Raw genomic sequence first — 14,226 nt, 5'->3', positions numbered from 1 at the left:
CTGTTACTTATAAGACTTCCCTTTAAATCATACTCACTTTATTAAAATAAAGTGGCTCTTGGTTGACCTCTAGGTAGCTTCAGGATTGGGACCGATTGCCAGAGGAACCCACCATATAATTAGAGTGTTGGGATTTTAAAGCCCCACCCTGGACCTACAGGAAGGAAGGAGAGGTTAAAAATTGAGTTGGCCCATGATTTAATCAATCATGCCTATGTAACAGAACCTTCATAGAAACTCTTAAAGACAGGATTAAGAGAGCTTCTGGGTTGGCAAACACATTGAAGTTCTGTGAGGGTAACATGCCCAGAGAGGGCATGACAGTTTTCTGTCCCTTCCCCCATACCTTGTCCTATGAATATCTTCAATTTGGCTGTTCCTGAACAGTATCCTTTACAATGAACCAGTACTAGTACGCAAAGTGTTTCCCTGAGTTTTGTGAGCCCTTCTGGCAAATTATCAGATATGCGTAGGGGGTTGTGGGAACTCTGAATTCATAGCTAGTTGGTTTGAAGTACTGGCGGCAACCTGAGACTTGTGAGTGGCTTCTAAAGTGGGAGCAATATTGTGCTCTCACCAGGGAGTTAATACTAGAATTGAACTGAACTGTAGGGTACCCTGTTGGGGTCTGGAGAGTTGGAGAATTGTTTGATATGGGGGGGAAAAACACACATTTGCTGTCAGAAATGTTATGAGTAAAACCTGTCCAGATTAGCCTTTTCCAACTGGCTTCTTTAACGCATTGTATGTGGGAAACGTATTTATCTGTTTTACGTTGACTGGTAGTAGAGCGCACGATGAAAACTACCCGCAAACAATTTAATACAGTAACGTGAACTTAATGTTCTACCAGGCGTTTTTGTGGCTTGATTACTCATTAATTTTTATAGCTGAGTAAAACCCCATTCCATGACAATATTTGTTTATCCATTTACCTTTTGAACATTTGCGTGCACGTTTTTTGTGGGGATGTAAGTTTTCACTTCACTTGGGTAAATTCCAAGGTATCAGTTACTGCATTATATATAGTGAGACTATGATTAGCTCTGTAAGAAACTTATAAAATGCCTTCCAAAATGACTGTGCCATTGCATCCCTACCAGCAACGAATGAGCTCTCCTACTGCTTCACATTCTTGTCAGCATTTGCTATTGTCAGTCTGGGGATTTTACCTATTATAATAGATATAAAATAGTATCTCATTTTTGTTTTAGTTTTAAATCCCTTAATGATATATGATGTTGAGTATCATTATATGGTTACTTGCAATCTATATTTCTTCTTTGGAAATATATCTATCCAAATCCTTTGCCCATTTTTGAATTAGATTGTTGATACTCTATTGTTGAGCTTTAACTGTTGTTTACCACGGTTTGAATAAAAGTCCTTTATCATTATGTATTTTGCAAATATTTATTTTCAGTCTGCAACTTGGCTTTTAATATATATACTGCATTTATTGGGGTGACATTGGCTAATAAAGTTATATAGGTTTCAAGCACACAATTCTATGATGCATCATCTCTATATTGTACTGTGTGCTCGCCACCCAGAGTCAGATCTCTTTCCATCACCATTTATTCCCCCTTTACCCTGTTCTACACCCCCCTACCCCCCCCCCCCCTCTGCTAATCACCATACTGTTGTCTGTGTCTGTGAGTTTGGGGTTTGTTTGTTTTTTGCTCAATACCTTCACCTTGCCCAGCCGGGCATGGCTCAGCGGTTGAGCATCAACCTAGGATCCAAGAGGTCATGGTTTGAGTCCCAGTCAGGGCACATGCCTGTCACGGGCTCGATCCCGGTGGGGGGGGGTGCAGGAGGCAGCTGATCAATAAAGACTTTCTCATCACTGATGTTTCTATGTCTCTCTCTCCCTCTCCCTTCCTTTCTCTGAAATCAATAAAGATTTTTTTTTTTAAATACCTTCACCTTTTTCACTCCCCCCAACCCCTCCCCTCTGACAGCTGAACAAACAAAACAGAAACAGACCCATAGATACAGAAAGCAGACTGTGACTTATCTTCTCACTTTCTTAAGTGTCATTTGCAGAGCCGAAGTTGTCAATTTTAATGAAGTCCAACTAATAAATGTTTTCTTTCATGAATCATGCTGTTAGTGTTGTTTATAAAATGCCATTGCCAATCCCAAGGTTACATACTTTTTTAAATATTATCTCCTAGAAGTGATTTAGTTTTGTTTTACTTTTAAGTCTATGAGACTTTCTTTTCCTTTCCCTGTCTTTCTTTCTTTCTTCTTTCTTCTTTCTTTCTTTCTTTCTTTCTTTCTTTCTTTCTTTCTTTCTTTCTTTCTTCCTTCCTTCCTTCCTTCCTTCCTTCCTTCCTTCCTTCCTTCCTTCCTTCCTTCCTTCCTTCCTTCTTTCTTTTCTTTTCCTTTCTTTCTTTCTTTCTTTCTTTCTTTCTTTCTTTCTTTCTTTCTTTCTTTCTTTCTTTCTCTTTCTTTCTTTCTTCTTTCTTCTTTCTTTCTTCTTTCTTTCTTTCTTTCTTTCTTTTCTTTCTTTCTTTCTTTCTTTCTTTCTCTTTCTTTCTTTCTTCTTTCTTCTTTCTTTCTTTCTTTCTTTCTTTCTTTCTTTCTTTCTTTCTTTCTTTCTTTCTCTTTCTTTCTTTCTCCTTCCTTCCTTCCTTCCTTCCTTCCTTCCTTCCTTCCTTCCTTCCTTCCTTCCTTCCTTCCTTCCTTCCTTCCTCTCTCTCTTTCTTTTCTTTTTCTTTCTTTCTTTCTTTCTTTCTTTCTTTCTTTCTTTCTTTCTTTCTTTCTTTCTTTCTTTTTCTTTTTTTTTCGTTTTTCTTTCTTCCTTTTTCTCTCTTTCTTCTTTCTTTCTCTCTTTCTTTCTCTCTTTCTTTCCTTTCCTTGTTTCCCTCCCTCCCTCCCTCCCTCCCTTCCTTCCTTCCTTCCTTTTTCTTTCTTTTTTGTTTGCAAGTAGATGTTATTTCATCATCATTTGTTGAAAAGATTATTCTTTCTCTATTACATTAACTTTCCTCTTTTTTCAAAGGTCAGTTAACTATATTTGTGTGGGCCTATTTCTGGGATCTTTATTCTGTTCCATTGATCTATTTATCTATTTTTTCACTGATGTCATATTGTCTTCGTTACTGGAACTATGTAGTAAGTCTTGAAGTTGGGCGGCTTGATCCTTCAACTTTGTTTCTTCTTAAGTAGATGGGGTTTTGTTTTGCTTTTTCTTTACCTTCTGGTGAGAAATGAAATGTAATTCATCTCCTTTTCTCTATAGGTGTGTCTTTCTCTTGGTTTTGGTTTTCTGCATTTTGAATATGACATGCCTAGGTGTAGTTTTTTTATATTTATTTTTCTTGGTCTTCACTGAGCTTTATGAATAGGTGATTTGGTGTCCATCACTAGTTTTGGAAAATAGTGAGTATTACTTCAAATGTTTCTTTTACTCCTTGGTGAGCCCATCAAAGCATTCTTAATTTGTCAGAGTGGTTTTGATTTCTAGGATTCCCTTTCGATATTTTCTTAAAGATCCAATCTCTCTGTTAGTACCCATCTACTCTTGCATGTTGTCCACTTTTCCCATTAACCCTCACAGCATATTCCTCATAGTTATTTTAAATTACTGGTCTGATAATTTCAAAATCTCTGTCATCTGAGTCAGATGCTCTTTCTTGCTTTGTCTCTACATTTTTTTCTTGTTTTATAACAGACCAGGTAGTTTTTCTTTTGTTGTTGAATGACAGACATGATGTATTGAGTAACATAAACTCAAACAAATAAACCTTTATTAGGAGAAATTATATCTATTTGAGTACTAGTTACACTGTTTTTACTCTTTGCTATAGTTTTAGGTGCCTGAGACTTCAGTTTTCTCTAGTGTTCTTGTTTCCATCTCTCTTCTTGTCTGTGGCTTTCACTAGAAACATTTTCTTAAATAGAGTCTGAACTTTGCAGCCTATCAGCTGTTATGCTCTGCTATTATACGGAAGCCTTGTTGATGTGATGATAAAATGTGGGGAAGGAAAGCATTCTACAGTTCTATGATTAACTCTAAGTCTTTTTGGGGGCCTATGCCCTTCAGATGTGACCTTCACAAGTGTTTCTCAGCTTTTATTTTTCTTCTTAGGTAAGAAAGAAGGGCTACAGCAGGCTGAGGTTGGGTATTTATATCCTAATTTTAGGTAAAATAATTCCCCTTGAAGAGTTTATGGGCATAATCTATGGGTATATTGCAAAGTTTTACTTTTTCCTACACCTGCTGACTCATGAGGAGATTTTTTTTTTTTATCTTCAATATGAAAATCTGTTAGGGTTCCAGGGGATAAAATTATTGAGGTGTATGGGCCCACCCAAGAGTGGGACTCCAGAAAGTTTTAATTCTTAAACTTTTCTACACTCAGTCTCCAGTAGATTATCAATTACAGTTTTCATTTTTCCTACCAGTTTCTGCTTCCAGTAACTTCTGCTCTTGCTAAAGTGTGATTCTCTATATTACAGTTTTTAGTGTGTATGTTTGCCCTATAACATCAAGTCTCTGATGGATCTTAAAAAGAGTTGTTGAACTTTTAGTTTATTCATCTATTTTCTTTTTGTGATAATGGAAGAAGTAACTTCCAAGCTATTTACATGTTGGAGCAGAAAATACCCAGGGGCTATTTTTAAGGGTCTCTGTACAACAAACAGCTTTGGAAAATAATGCCCCCTCCAAAAAAGGGCTGTTTTATTATAGTATTTGAAAACATGGTGCCTCTCTCCATATTAAATAGCAGGTGTGTTTGCTGTCCAGAATTGAAAAGATAATATCTCCATCCAGAACATAGCACATGCTATTAAGCTGCTCATTATAAAAGGTTGAGATTCCTCATGTTCAGGGATATTTTGCAATGCAGTCCACTGTGTTTACAGGTGTCATTTGCCCTCTCTCTGTCATTCTGTAAAAACGCTGTTAGCTCCATTTCTTTACCAAAGAACAGTAAGACAACATAGCAGAGCATTCATGAACCATATTAAAGTGAACTCACTTCATTTGGAACCTAAAATAAAGCAACTAACTGACTTTGTTTTATAACTCCATTGTTTTCATCCCTTCTAGTATTAAGTAAGCAGCTACTAAAAACATTAATTCATACTTACATCTCCTCTAAGTAACTAGAGTAAATCTGGAAAACCAAAAAGATAAAATAAAATAAAAGTTTAAAATTTAACAACATAGTGAGCTATTCATTATCTGATTTCTTCTCTAGTTTTCAAAATAACAAACACATTCTAGATTTGCGTTTTGAATAAATTATTAGCTATGTCATCCCTAGGGATGGAATACTATATATGAAAAGAGGCAGTGTTGTGCTACAGAGCACCAAAGATAGTGAGGAGAACCAGTTGGAGGACTATGAAATATTGAAGCCGAGTCAATGTATTTAGAGTTTTACAAATTAATGTCAAACAAAACTGTGACTTTACCTGAAGAAATAAAACATTGGAAATTAAATTGTCATAAACTATCAATACACAAATAATTGAAATATTTATATGCATATGTAATGGATCCCATTGCAATTTTGCTTATCAGAAGCCAATGTCTAACTGTGATTTGAATAGATTCTTAAGAGAATTATGGATTGATTATTTCACTGGCAAGTTTTAGGCTCTGGAATTCTTTGCATTATTTCCCACATTTTATGATTTTATGGTCACTTAGTTTTAAAACACAAAGTGTTAACACCCTTTTGTTAATAAACCTTAGTTTTGTTATTACTAATTCAGCCTTAAAACCTGTCTTTCAGATGCTTAAGCATCTACAATTAATATAGAAAACTAGCCCAGCTGGCGTGGCTCAGCAGTTAAGGTTGAGGATTGACCGAAGACCCAGGAGATCGAGGTTTGATTCCAGGTCAGGGCATATGCCAGGTTTTCAGGCTTGATCACCCACCAAGGGGTGTGCAAGAGGCAGCTGATCAATGACTCTCTCTCATCATTGATGTTTCTATTTCTCTCTCCTTTCCTCTCTCTGAAATCAATAAAAATATATTTTAATAGATACATAGAAAACTAATGCTTCTTTTTTAACAATTTGTGTAGATCAAGCATGTCAGTGAATTTAGTTTCTTACTAAGAGTCTTCCAATTATAATTTTCTGTTTTGGTAACATAGAGTAGGTTGATAGCATGAAGATGCTTTTATAGAATTATAACTAATTTCAATTTTATTAATGATTTTTCTCAGTTACATGGAGTGATCTCATTGAATCTGATAGTCCTTATAAAAATTTAAATTTTTATTAGATACACCGCCTTTAAAGGCAATGTGTCTTAAAATTTTTTAATATGTTTTTATTGATTTCAGAGAGACAGAAGGCAAGGTAGAGGGAGAGAGAGAAATAGAAACATCAGTGATGAAAGAGAGGCATTGATTGGCTCCCTCCTACACACCCCCAACTGAGGATTGAGCCCAAAACCCAGGCATGTGCCCTGACTGGGAATGGAACTGTGACCTCCTGGTTCATAGGTCAGTGCTCAACCACTAAGCCATGATGGCCAGGCAAAATTTGAAATATCTGTATTGATATATTTTTCTATCTTTCCTGATTATATTTGTCAATGTATCACTGTTGGGAAGTATCTTGTTGCTCATAACTTTATTTTATTTTATTATTTATTTATTTATTTTTAAAATTTTATTATTATTATTATTATTTTTTAAATATATCTTTATTGATTTCAGGGAGAGGAAAGAAGAGGGAAAGAGAGACAGAAACATCAATGAGGAGAGAGTCATTGATTGAGCCCACAACCGGGCATGTACCCTGACCGGGAATCGAACCCCGATCGCCTGGATCCTAGGTCGATGCTCAACCGCTGAGCCACGCCCGGCCGGGCGCTCATAACTTTAAATAATAACCCACATGGGTTACTGACACTTTTTATTTGGAAAAAAAAACAAACAAACACAAAAAGCAAAAAGAAAGGAGTTTGACAAAATTTCTGGCAATCTTTTTCTAACAAATGTTTTTATTCTATTATTATTCTTACAAAGTAATAAAGACACACACTGAAGTCAAAGAGGGAAAAAATATTGTAACAATGTATAATATAATCAATTTATAGTTTAAGTTCAAGTATTAAGATGAGACCTTGGACTTAGACTTAAAGTTGATGGGTGGAACAAGTTAAGAATTTGGGCCTATTTGGATGGAATGAATGTATTTTGCATGTGAGACGGATATGAATTGAAGGGGGTGCCGAGACAGAAAGCTGTAGATTGAATATTTGTGTCCCTCTAAGATTCATAATTAAAACATAATCCCCAGTGTGATGGTATGTGTTGGTGGGGCCCTTGGGAAGCGAATGTGTCATAAGGGTGGATCCTTCCTGATCTTATAAAAGAGACCTTAGAGAGCTTTCTTACCATTTTTGTCACATGAGAAAACAGTGAGAAAAATGGCTGTGTATGAAATAGGGAGCAAACTCTCACCAAACACTTCTCATCTTCCAGACTGTGAAAAATACATTTGCGTTGCTTATAAGACACTGCGTCTATGGTATTCTCTTATAGCAGCCTGAACCAACTCAAACACATTTAATTCAGCATTTTTATTTAAAGTTAAAATGTATTAAAGTTCTAATGCAATTTGGAATCCATTAGACTGATAGTGCCTCCATGTGAAAGGCAAGCAAATTGTATATGAACCTGCATAGAAAGCAATTATTTCCCAGCCATGTTTATAGATGATCAGGAAATTATGTTTATGCACTCACATCCTATCATGAGAGCATGTTACTTATACATAGGTGTTTTACTGCAATTTAATTACATTATAGGGAATTGGATGGGGACTTGTAGTTAAGATATAAAATGTTTTACTTTTTCCCATTTAAATGAGAAATAGACTTTTATGGGTATAATGCTGGACAAAAATTTCTTTATTCTGAAATGATATTATTTCACGACTTGGATCTTTATAATTTCTATTTAAGTAATTATTTGCTCTGTACCAGAGTATCTAAATGCCTATAGTATTTTCAAAAAGTAAAGATTTCTATAAAAAATGGAGTTTTGCTCATCAAAAAAGAAATTGTTTTTTTTTCTCATTTCTCTATTTTTTACAAGTTAATTTCAATCAATATTTTATGTAATGATATTCAATGATGGATTGATACTGACCAAGACAGCTTAATATTTCTTTCAGCTCAATTAAATCTTAGACAAGTTTCAACCTGCCTTGTGTGGCTCGGTTGGAGCACTGTTCTATATACCAAAATGTTGAGGGTTCCATTACTGGTCAAAGGAGTTGAGTACACCCTGATCAGTGGGGGCACATACGGGAGGCAACCAATCAGTGCGTTCCTCTCACATCAGTGTTTCTCCCTGACTCTCTCCCTACATTTCTAAAGTAAATAAAAATAAATAAAAATAAATAAATAAATAAATAAATATAAATATAAATCTTAGACAAGTTTCTTCTGGGTATAGTCTTCGGGTCTCCCCCTTTTTAGGCAACTTGCAATAAGATATCCCTTTTTGTCCCCTGTCCCCTTTGAAATGTAAATCTTCTATAAGCCAGGACTGCTTTTCTCAAGGACTTGAGAACAATCCTTTTGAAATGTAATCTTCAAGGAAGAAAGTATCACCCTTATTTCCCAGCCTCTGTGGGAGGCACTACCAATTAGCAAATATGATGTCCTAACTGTTATAGCATAGTAAGAAGCTAGGAAAATTCCAGGACAACCGGAATAGAGAAACTAAGGCAGACAGCTAAACAGCAGTTTGTAGCCACCTAATAAATCCTATCTTCCCTAAACCAAGGACACTTAAGAGTAAATGGTTTGCACTTGCCCTCCCCAACCAGAGGGTAAATAGTTTAAATTACCCTATCAGGGAGACAGATAACAGAAATCCAATCTCTCTCCAGGGAGCACTCCCATGCCATTCCCTTCCCCCTCTCCTTCCCCCACCAGCATATATGCCTAACCTTTAAGGGACCCCATGAGACTTGCAACCAGGGGAGCAATAGGCAGCAGCAGCTCATCCCAGGCTTACCCCATGAACCTGTCCCCAAGGCCCCCTTTTCTCTGACTTCTCAGTGAGCCAAAGCAGCCCAGCCTGGGCTCTCCTGCTGCTGCTCCTATGACCTTCCTTGTTTCACCGTCCCAAGTATATTTTTGTTGCAGTCAATAAATTCTTGCTTTCTTTTCTATGCTTTGTCTCTTCATTGAAATCTTCCCTCAGGAAGATAAGAACCGAGGTCTCCTTGTCTTGTCCATAACATAACCACAGTCACCCACCTTCTTCATAATCTGCAATACTATTTTAGTAACTCATCCAGTGCTAAAACTCTTCTGTCTCTTGTTTGAAAGGAGTTGAGTTTAATCTGGCACTCCTAATACAATAGTCTTAAATAAATTCTTATTATTTTTAACAGTTGTCTATTACAAACCTTTCTTTGGTAATATAGCGCTAAGCCAGCCCATATATTCATCCTTTAAAAAATAAATATATATTTCACAAAATGAGGCAGGTTAGTAAGAAGCTAGAAAATTCCTTGACAAGTAGAATGGGGAAACTGAGACAGATAGTTAAATGGCCGAGCAACTTACAGCCAGATAATATCACAAGGTCTTATCTTTCCTAACCAAGGACACTTAGGAGCAAATGGCTCACACATTCTGTACTGTCCAAATCCCTCTTCAATGACATTCTTTGAAGGTGTAACCAACCAGAAAATGATCCTGACCTCTCTATAGGCTCATTTTGATGAATTGCATATTAAAGGACATATAGGGAAAGCTGATAAATATTCTATAGAGATCCTCCCCAAGACCCTCTCCTAAAATCCTCCACTTTTAAAAAATAGATAAAATCCCTTAAGACAAAGGAGTTGGGCACACCCATGCCTTTTCTCCCTTTCTTTCCTCAAGTTTGTATTTTTGTTCTTTTTCTCCTAAGCTCTAAGGGTCCAGAAAAGACTTGCAACCAGGGGAGCAACAGGTAGTGCCAGCTCATCCAGGATTAATGCCCTGAACCTGTCTCAAAGGGCCCCCCTTTCACCTAATTTTCCAAAGGGCCAAAGGAGCTCTGCATAGGTTCACCCCTGCTGCTGTGATCTTGTCTCTTCCATCTTAAGCCCTGCCCTTCCTTTGTTTCACTGCCCTCAGCTTTGGTCAATAGACTTTCAAAATCACCTACATTTGTATCATGAAATCTTTAATGCACCAAGTCAAGAACCCACACATTCTAGACTGTTCTGGGGCAGACCCACCTCAGTTCCAGTCCCTTCCCTGGGACAAATACACACACACACACACACACCCCACACAAAGACACACCAAAAAGGTATGTCCCCTGTGTATAATCCCTGGGAAGTATTTGTTTGTATTTTGGTTTTGAAGTTTCTAAAAAACTTTCTAAACTCAATTACATTTTTGGCAGTAGGTAAATTTTGTTGTAACAGCTGCTAACTTGTGGTCATTAGATTAATGATAAGCCATGATATTTTTAAGAAGCTCAAGAACAAACTACTTTATGAAAAATCAAGTTTAAAGTTTTTTGTTTGTTTAATATAACCTATTCCAGGAAAATATTATTTAATATTTATAAGGGAAATAATATTTTTATACATGATCTTTATGTTTAAAAGGGGGGGGAAGAAAATAAAAATAAAATCTTATATCTTTGAATCTAGGAAAATATTGCTTAATTCAAAATTCTGGAAATTATTCAAATCTACAAGGGATATCGGTCAACTGCAGCAACTTTAATCACATGAAGCAATAATTTCAGAAAATGGCCCTTTACATCATTCTACTTTTTCTTCTCTTTTGAATACTGTCTTTTCTTTTCTCTAATTCAGGCTGTGCTGCTTATATCTCTTCACAATTCACATGCATTCCATATATTATGTAGTTGATAAAATTTATATATGTCAGTTGATTAATTTTTATTTTTTACTTTCTAGGGGAAAGCAGTTCATATTCATTGCATTTTGCTATAAAATTTTATATATTTTAAAAGAGCAATATGATTTTTATGTAGAATTATTTAATGTATAATTATTTAATCATTTAAATATAAAATTTCATCATAAATATTATTAGCACTATTATATTTAACTTACCAGTTGTGGTACAAAAAATAATAAACAAAAATTTACATGTTATCTGTTATAAGTTTTCCTATAGTTCAGTCAAATAAACCCTTTTGATTGAGCTTAAATGGAGAATATTTTTCAATGCCATAAAAAATAAATGCTTAAAATGTTCACAGTTCTGCTAAGATTGCCATAGATATAATACATAAAATAGAGTGACTTGCTTTAACAGAACACTTTCAAGTGAAATAAGATTTTAAAGCAGAGTACAGCTAGAGCAGTTATTAAAAGACATCGAAGCAAAACCAAATAGGAAGAATTTACGCTCTTGAGTGCTTTGCTGAAATCCTTTCAGTCGTGTTGAAGCAAGATTGAGTCTGTGTTTTTCCAGTTTGTGTGTCAGGTAAAACACAGCAGGGGGTGAAATGAATTCATCTTTCTGTCTACAAGTAAACTGAAAGCAATTTTTGTCTTCCCATGTGGTCACTTGAGGTGCTTGTCATGTTCAAGCTAATGATATCAGGCACCCTCAGGTTGTTTAAGTATTCATGAAGTAATTAAATTCTCATTAACATATAAATAAAAGAAAACTGAAAACAAGTTAGCAGGCACCTAACATCTGTTCTAATGCTTTTAAGTATTAAAATGTGCCACACACAGAAGGAAAAGTGCATTCTGTTCTGGGAAGTATTTTGCATAGATTATTTATAGAAACTGTAATTAAACTGATTTGGCATATTAAAGAAAGTTAGCAGCAGAGCATTATTTAGATAGTTTCTTGGTCTCTGTCACCTAAATAAGGAATTAAAAATAGATATGGGAAGAGTAAAATTAGGTTTTGTTTGTTTTACATTTCAGATAAAGTTATAAGAATAATTGAAATTTTATTTCCATCTGGAAATAAGGTAGTTAAATTTTAGTCTACACTGGCGTACATCCAACTTTGCAGCTGCAACGAAAGCCCTTTCTATTGTAAAGTGTAAAATGGTTTGGATTCTTGTCCAAACATTTCACTTAAACCCTTAAATTTATTTTATTCACGCGTACAGATGATTGTCTCTTTAATGCTCTCTATATATGAGTTTGTCGAATGTTAAAATGGAATGTATTAAAAAGAATCTTGCCTTTCATTATTAAACTTCCCATTCCATGCAATTTTCTACTTTTATAATAGAGTTTTTTATGCTATGTATTATATTTTGTGATTGCAAATTTCCCACATCTTTTGCTGTTTACAATATTCTCAATCAAATTTGTCATTCAAATAAATTAATTCACTATCTTACCTGGGGTTATTAAAATCTATGTTTGCTAAAAGTAAGGAAGACAGAAAATCAAAATATTGTAAACAAAGTTGAAGTGAAAATTGTAGAGGAAGAAAAAAGTAATTTTTCCTCTACCTTCTAAGTTCTTTCTGGAGCTTCTATATCAATATATAGATTGACAAGAGAAAAACAAACTGAAGTTTATGGTGTATACATGGGAGACAACCAGGCAAAAATGAGGAACTCCTATAGGTGGCTTAGAACTCAGGCTTAACTACCATCTTCAGTTAAAGACAAAAGAGAGAAAGGCGTGGGGGAGGCCAGTAATGGGAAGGTAACCAGAAAAGCAGGTAAATAAGAGTAAGTTTTGTTACAGAGATTTAAGTCAGAGCCTTCTCCATTGATAAAGGCACAAAATTGTCTACAGGGGTTAACATTTGCTTTCCTAGTAGAGGGGGAAAGAGGGACACTTTTGTAAATGTATGTCTTTCTTTTAGGCAAATAAAGGAAGGGAGAGAGCTTCTCTTGTACCTGTTTCATCTAAATTGCCCTCAGCTCAATTAAAGTGGGCTATTTTGAGTAGCATATTCTGCTACCCTTTAAAATACTTGAAGAGTAACTTACAATAACATCTAACATTGTGTGATGCCCTGATTTTGCATTAAATTTTACATTTTTACTATTATCCTCTAGAATTTGGTATATCTTTAGGGAAATATAAATCAGATTTTGTGCATGATGAGAGTAAGTACAAGACAAAAAAAACACAATACCACCAAAAATATGGACCAGATTTTTAAAGGATTTTATACCGTGTTTGAATTTGCTCTTTTCTCGTTTTGAATATAGGAAAAAAAAATAGGCTAAATGTGTGTGACTAAGTAAATTTTGTGGTCTGGGGAAGGTTAATGTGGTATATTAGCACATTTATGTCTAGAAAATATTTATGGTTAAAATTTTCTATTGATCTTAAAAGAACAGAATATTATGAGAATATTATGTGGAATTTTAAAATCTCATTATGAACTATTGCAAACATTAATCACATTTTCAATGAAACATGGTATTTATTTTGAAACTTTAAGTCCTTTCTTTCAAATAATCTTTGTTCTTCTAAAGCCCTTGGAAACAAATGCCTTGGAAAGATGTAAGATTAATTAACCATTAAAAGTTGTCAATTTAAACCATTTTATTTGCCACTAAAAAATTCCTTTAGGTTGACTTAATATGCAGTCCTCTCTTTTATTTCCTGTCTAATCACAGCTACTCATTATTCATGGCCCAGGAAAAATGTTACCTCATTCTCAAGAGTCTTTCTTGATTTATTCCCAGCAACATTGGTCACAGTTTTCAAAATTATTTAGTTAATTTATTAATGAGTAATTTATTAATTCTTCCATACAGTATGAGTTTTCAAGGGCTACTGTAACAAATTAGCATAAACAGTGGCTTAAAAAAGCAGAAATGTATTCTCTTAAGTTCTGGTGCCCAAAAGATATGCTCCCTCTGAAGGTTCTAGGGGAGAATCCTTCCAGCTCCTGGTGGCTCCAGGTATTTTTTGTCTTGTGGTTCAATCACTCTAACCTCTGCCTTTTCCTCACAAGAACTTCTCTTCCTTGCTTCTGTCTTCTTTTCTTAAAAGGAAAATTGTCATTGGATTTAAAGCCCACCCAGTTAATTCAGGGCAAACTTATTTTGAGATCTTTAACTTAATTACATCAGCAAAGATCCTTTTTCTAAATAAACACATTTTACTGGTATTGACGGTTAGGATGTGGACATGTCTTTGGAGTCCACAATTCAAGCCACTGTGCTTACTTAGCATATTATATATCTATCTTCCACAATCATGGAACTACTATTTTCTGATTTCTGTGAAGGTAAAATTCTTTCCTTGTCAATGCC

The sequence above is a fragment of the Miniopterus natalensis genome, chromosome 2 (assembly GCF_054644295.1).
Source record: "Miniopterus natalensis isolate mMinNat1 chromosome 2, mMinNat1.hap1, whole genome shotgun sequence".
Classification (NCBI taxonomy): Eukaryota; Metazoa; Chordata; class Mammalia; order Chiroptera; family Miniopteridae; genus Miniopterus; species Miniopterus natalensis.
This window is presented reverse-complemented; position numbering follows the sequence as displayed.